We start from the raw sequence: 7,366 nt of genomic DNA, 5'->3' as shown, positions 1-7,366 counted from the left end.
CAAAACAACAAAAGAAAAGGGATCAGGTATCAGGCATCAAAGAACAAAAAATCAAATCATTGTGAATGAGGAGAAGTGCAGATTGGGGACCCAAGACCCATCTGTAGGCAACTGGACATTCCCTTACAGAAGAAGTGTCGGGGGAAAGAGATGAGCCAGTCAGGGTGCAGTGTAGCAATGATGAAACATAAAACTTTCCTCTAGTTCCTAAATGCTTCCTCCCCCATCCCGCCACCCCCACACTATCATGATCCTAGTTCTACCTTAAAAATCTGGCCAGACTAGAGGATGTACACTGGTACAGATAGAAACTGGAAACACAGAGAATCCAGGACAGATGACCCCTTCAGGACCAGTGCTAAGAGTGTGATACCGGGGGGGGGGGGGAGTGGGGTGGAGGGAGGGGTGTGTGAAAAGGGTGAACCGATTACAAGGATCTACATATAACCAACCTCCTCCCAAATGTATGGACAACAGAAAAGTGGGTGAAGGGGATATCGGATATGTAAGATATGACAAAATAATAATTTATAAATTACCAAGAATTCGTGAGGGAGAGGGGAATGGGGAGGGAGGGGGGAAATGAGGAGCTGATACCAAGGGCTCAAGTAGAATGATGATGGCAACAAATGTACAAATGTACTTGACACAATGGATGTATGTATGGATTGTGATAAGATTTGTACGAGGCCCCAATAAAATGGTTAAAGAAAAGAAAACAAAACAAACAATGACAAAAAGAAAAGCCTAAAAATACTTCCAGGTCTGTTTGTGTTTTCCTGTTGAGTATGATGGGGTGCTACACCCTGGCCCCGAAGTCTATAGTTGGTACTCCTCGATGCTTCATTGCTTTGCGCTCCTTGCTGTTCTGTTGCAGGCCCTTGGTGTTTCCCCGAAGGGTGGTGGGGTCAGATTGGGCACAATTCCCACACTGTGTCGAATTTTTCTTTTATTTGTCAATTTAAATTTGTTCTTGTAGTATTGTCTTGAATAAGTCTAAATATTTTTTTCTGTTTTCCTTGCTTTTACCTGCAGTTTTCTTGATTTTTCTCTCAATCTGTGTCAGAAAGCTAAATACCAGGTATTTCAGCCATGCTCTCATTTCTTCATGTGAACTAAAATGGTATGTTGTGTCCAAGACATTGTGATATTATGGTATTTGTATTTAATAGATGTTTGTATGTTGGTGTGGCTTAGACACTCTCTCCTACTGGTTGTAATAAAGAATGTGTGTGTGTGTGTGTGTGTGTGTGTGTGTGTGTGTTTCTTTATTCACTGGTTGTGTAGCACCGTTGAGGGTGAGCTTGACTTGTGTTGGCTGCTGTCTATTGATGATCAGGTGGTATAGGAGTGGATAGTGGTCCTTGCTTAGTAGGTGGAGCTTCAAGAACCACAGATGCAGCTGAATAATGTGAGCACAGTTTCTATCTCCTGTCAATGGAACAAAGGAGGGAGGGAGGGAGGGAGGGAGGGAGAGAGAGAGAGAGAGAGAGAGAACCAGAAAAAAAGTAATATAAGAGCTAAATCAACTGGGGAAACAAGCATGCAACATCAAGCTAGAAGAATGTAGTAACTAAAAATAAAAGGAAGGAAAGGAAAATAAAAACAAGAGAATCAGAAAGGAAGTTAGAACAAAGAAAAATAAAAATAAAGGAAGAGAAGAAAAATGAGGAAGGGAGAAAACGAGGGCAAAGATAAGAAAACTATGGTGAACAGGTTATCTGGAGTGGGTTGGTGACCTCTGCTAGCCATGGAGTTCATTGGGTGGGTGAGACATGGGAAGAATAGTTTTAAATGAAATTTCTGATGGCTTCTCTCTTCTCTGAAATCAGGGACCTAAAAGTAGTGTGTGCAATCTCAGAGGAAGTCTGAGGACAGTGTGCTGGTTCCAGAAGGAATTTTTTCAGATCCGGAGAACAGCTAGTGACAGAACAGCTAGTTATGGAAGGAATTCTACTCACCCAACGTGGCCAGACACAGGCTACTTGTCTGTCACTGTGCTTTCTGCTGCTTTGATGAGGTAAAGTTAATGGGCCTTCAGATGTGGGGTTGATATACCATGAGTCACAAAGTTGAATTTAAGTGTTGGCTGAGGATGGGATCTCATTTGAGATTTGGGGATGACTTTCACAACTCTTCTACATTTTTGGAAGAATTCAGTTCCTTGAAAACTGTAAGACTGAAGATCTCAGCCCCTACATAGTCCACAACACAACTGCTTGCTTCTTTCTGAAATCAAGAAGGAACCATCTGCTACTGCTTCTTTTCTCTTAAAGGGCTCACATAATTGAGCTCTGGCCACCTAGAACTGTATCTCTTTTGATTGCCTTGAAGTCAATTTATCATGGACATTAATTATTGTTTTTAGCTGCGATCATGTTGCTTCTGACTCATAGCAACCCTATGTACCACAGAGCAAAACATTGCCCAGTTGTACACCTTAATTACATCTCTGTTAGTCTGGGTAGACCAGCGACACAAATTCATATATAAAGAGTAATTGTACATTAAGAAACCATCCCTGCCCTGTCCAGATCAAGTCCAAAAATCCGATATTAGCTCATATATCAAATACAAATCTATAAAGTCCTCTTCAGACTCGTGAAACACATGCAATAACGCTGAATTCAGGAAGATCACTGGCCAATGGGTGGGAAGTCTGGTGGATCCGATGAAGAACACAGCTTTCCCCCAGATCCTGGATGCTTCCTCCCCCCAACTACCATGATCCGAATTCTACCTTGCAGGGCTGGATAGGACAGGGGCTGTACACTGGTACATATGAGGGCTGGAGGTACAGGGAATCCAGGGTGGATGATACCTTCAGGACCAAGGGTGTGAGGGACGATACTGGGAGAGTGGAGGGTGAGTGGGTTGGAAAGGGGGAACTGATTACAGGGATCCACATGTGACCTCTTCCTTGGGAGAGGGACAGCAGAGAAGGGGGGAAGGGAGACTCCGGATAGGGCAAGATATGACAAAATAACGAGGTATAAATTACCAAGGGCACATGAGGGAGGGGGGAAAGGGGAGGGAGGTGGGAAAAAAAAGAGGACCTGATGCAAGGGGCTTAAGTGGAGAGCAAATGCCTTGAGAATGATTGGGGCAGGGAATGTATGGATGTGCTTTATACAATTGATGTATGTATATGTATGGATGGTGATAAGAGTTGTATGAGTCCCTAATAAAATGTAAAAAAAAGAAAAGAGGAGAAAAAAATGATTAGGGCAAAGACTGTACAGATGTGCTTTATACAATTGATGTATGTATATGTATGAACTGTGATAAGAATTGTATGAGCCCCTAATAAATTGTTAAAATTTTAAAAAAAAAGAATGTCAGCACTGTCAGGGGTCTCCACATGGTTGCTCCAGCTCCCAGGGTTCTGGTTGCTTCAGGGTAGTTTTATGTGGCTTCTCGTCAGAAATGTCTCGGAGGGAGTGACCCAGTGTTCCTTTACCTGCAGTGAACTATGTATCTCCTTAGCGTCTCCAAATGAGGTCATCAAGCTGCAACCTGATTGACAGGCTGGAATCCACCCCTTCACTCTGAATCCTCAAATTGACACCAGATTATGTAAATACCACAACATCCATGTCTCTTTTTCCACATCACAAAACGTAATCAGGTGTAACAGCTCATTATATTCATAAATCCAGTCTATGCTCAAGGGGAAGAGATGACACAGGGTTGGAGGTACAACATGGTCAAGAAGCTTGGGCGGTCTCTTCAAATTCTGTCCACACAGGAACTTTATGGAAAAAAACTAAGTATTCTCCTTTTTTTTTTTTTTTGGTAGCTTTAGAAAACTCATGTGCCTACAATAGCATAAATGCATAACGAGCCAGGTTGGAAAAATCTAGACAGCCATGTTCTAAGAGGGGAGCAGTTACTCACCTTCAAACAATTGTCATTTGGGGACATTGAACCACTAGTGTTTGCTGTTTGTTCAAGACAAATTCAAGTAATGATTTTGTACATATAATGTGCCATTTTTTAATGGCTGAAAGTTGTTCATGTTAAATTGTGTATAGGCAAAATAATCAAGAAGCAGACAACATTTAGACACTAATGACTTATGAAAATGACCTACTATACCCTCCTGATTGAATAAGTAGAGTAAATGGAGATAAAAGACACACCTAAGCATCACCCAAGTAGTTAATGCTAAGATTTGGATAGAAATCCATTTTTTGTAGTTCCTATGATTCTCCTTAACCTAAGTAATCATTGAACTTGTTCCACTGTGTATTCAAATAACCCACTTGAAATTCAAAGTACTTTGAATAGGTTAATCATTTCTTAAGACATCTCAAACTTAAAAATTTTTTAATCATTTTCTCTTCCTTTTATGTTGAAATAAAATACCATGGGGCATATTTTTATTCATGGTTTCTCTGTTAAGACAAGGTATCATTTATCAAGTTTTAATAACATTTTGATTTATTGCTTTTGACAAAAACAGCTATCAAGCGATTAGTGATACGATTACTGATCTGGATAAATAATTCCTTCAAGTTGAAAAGAAAAGATTCTTCTCAATTAACTTATATCACACTAGATATTTGTGTCAAGTGGGTACTTACTGGAGTTTGACATCAGGACAAATATTATTAATAGTAAATCTATCTTCTAGGTATATTATAAAGTATAATCAGTTGCTATCTAAAAAGTACTCTGTATGTAGAAAATGCTTTATAAATCCCAAGTCTTCTTTTTAATTAACATCTTGCATGCATTTGACATTAGTCAAATATGAAAATTAATTTGACATAAATAAAAATAGCCCATGATGCAAACGTGGTCCAATTGTTAATTATAAAACTCAATGATTCTAAACTAATCGGGAGGAATTAATAGTGGAGATAACAATATGTTTATACAGAAGAGTTAAACACTAATTGAAAACTATTTTAAAAGCCATGAAAAATTATCATTGGGAAATAGTGAAACAAGATGATTTGGCCACTTTTCTATTGCTTTAGATTGAAATGAGCTTTTCTTTCTAGGATTCATAATGCGAGCTCCAGAGAAAACTGAAGGAATCAAATCAAGAAACTGATCAGCTTCCATAAATCCATGTAGAATTTGATGATTCAGACAATTTTCTTAGTGGTTATTTTTTATTAACACTGGAAAGTAGAAAAGGATCTTCAGTGGTTGGTGTTTTAAGCATCAGGCTGTTAACCCAAAGCTCGACACTTCAAGCCCATCTGCTTCTTGGAAGGAGAAAGACGATACTTTCTGCCCCCATAGAGATTGGTGGTTTCCGAAACCCTAGAGAGCAGTTCTGCTCTGTCCTGAAAGACTTAGACTCAACTCAGTGAAAGTGGGTTTTGATTTGGGATGTGAAAAAAATTTTTTCAAAATATTGCCTAATAACTCAAAATTAACACAATTACTGCTGGAACTCTCATAACTCAATAAATAAAGAACCCAATTTTAAAACAAGCAAAGGATTTTAACTTTTTCAAAGAAGATAAATGGCCAATACACACATGAAAAGAGGTTTGACAACGTTTCTAATTAGGGAAATTAAGAGTAACACCACAAGGGGTTACCACTTCATATCCATGAAGATAGAATAAAAAAGTCATATAATATCAAACGTTGGAGAGAATGTGGAGAACTAGAAACATTTACACACTGCTGATGGGCATGTGAAATGGTGCAAACACTGTAAATTTGTCTGGAATGTCCTCAAATGGTTAGACACAAAGTGACCCTGTAGCCAAGCAATTCCACTGAGTTCTACTACCAGATAAAAACATATATCTGCACAAAATTATACATGAATATTCAGAGAAATATTATTCATAATATCCCAAATATGTAAAAATCCATGCACCCACAAACAAAATGTGCTGCACCCATACCATCAAATGTTATTTGGTCATAAAAAGAAATCAGAGCTGTCTAGGAAGAAGTACAGCCAAAGTGCTCTTAGAGGCAAGGATGGCAAGACTTCGTCATCCATGCTTTGAACTTATTGTCAGAAGAGACCAGTCCCTGGTAAAGTGGAGGGGCAGTGACAAAGAGGGAGACTCAACTAGATGGATTGACACAATGACTGCAAGTGGGTCCGGGCATGGGAACATTCGTGAGGATGGCACAGAACGGGGCCGTGTTTTGATCTGTTGTGCAGAGGGGCACTCTGGGTCAGAACCAATTCAATGGCACCTAACAACTATGACATGGGTCGCTACCAATCAGCACTTACTTAATGCCAGTGAGTTTGTTTTTTGTATTGTTCGTTTATTTGGATTGGACGAATACACCCTGAAAACATTATCCTAAGTATCAGAAGCCAGTGGTGTAGTGGGTTACAAGGTGGGCTTCTAATCACCAAGGTTAGCGATGCTAACACACCGGCTGCTCAGTGGGAGAAACAGACTTTTTACCCCCATTAAGACCCACCCCCTCAGAAACACACATGGGCTGTTCTACTGTCCATCATATGAGTCTGAATCTACTCAAGGGCAATTAGTTTGGGGTTTTTGAAGCCAAAAAGGCAAATACCTAGAGACAAAAAGTTAACTAGTGAATACTTAGGACTAAGATTCATGAGATTGTTGCTTCGGTGATAACTAAAGGGTATAGAGGGTTTTTTCGAGGTTGTTAAAATGTTTTAAAATGCATTATGGTGATAGTTATAATTATGATCATACTAAAACCTGGTGAATTCTAAACTTCAAATAAGAAAAACAGATGATAGATGAATTATATAGCAAGAAATCTGTTACCAAAAAACCTCACAAAACGATTGCTGTTGTATCGCTTCTCGGCCTTTTGGCTAAGATCAAGTGTAGTATTTGTTCTTATCAGTTTAATATCTGATACGTCCTCTATCCGAGGACAATATATTAAATGGATTTTTGGAATTAGGAGATGGAATAGGAGCTTGCTCCGTCCACTCCACGCATTGACCTGGTATTGCAGTATCTCCAGGAACGGTGCACTCCCTTCGGGGAGTACAGAAACAAAAAACAAAAAATGATTGCTGTTGTAACCCAAAATGCTACTTAAATCTCTTGTGCACTCACACGTACACAAGCACACACACCCAGAGACATTTGTGTAATGCACTCCTGAGTTCAGGGACACTTTCCTTAAAACGCCTCACTCCATCACAGTTCATTGTACCAACGTTTTTCCTTGATGGCATTTATGATAGTGGACTTGTTCCCACCCATTGGTCTTGCTTGAATGCAAGGTCATTTACTCTTAAACCATCAGAGTGCTGACCACAATATCTGGCACATAATTGATGTTGAATAAATGAATGATGAGACTCAGAGTTTCTATGGTAATTATTAATCTTCTCAGTAGATAATATAACCCTTGGATGATCTATAGGGTTATATAG

At 39.4% G+C, this 7,366-nt stretch overlaps 1 non-coding gene across 1 annotated transcript; it reads left to right on the top strand.

Annotated features, from left to right (window-relative positions):
• The first annotated feature begins 6,773 nt into the window (after positions 1-6,773).
• LOC142441831 (U2 spliceosomal RNA) lies at positions 6,774-6,964 on the top strand. The gene has a single exon (XR_012783150.1). It is a non-coding gene; the product is annotated as a U2 spliceosomal RNA (small nuclear RNA).
• Positions 6,965-7,366: the final 402 nt, after the last annotated feature.

Source organism: Tenrec ecaudatus, chromosome 2 (genome assembly GCF_050624435.1).
Source record: "Tenrec ecaudatus isolate mTenEca1 chromosome 2, mTenEca1.hap1, whole genome shotgun sequence".
Taxonomy (NCBI): Eukaryota; Metazoa; Chordata; class Mammalia; order Afrosoricida; family Tenrecidae; genus Tenrec; species Tenrec ecaudatus.
This window is presented reverse-complemented; position numbering and strand designations above follow the sequence as displayed.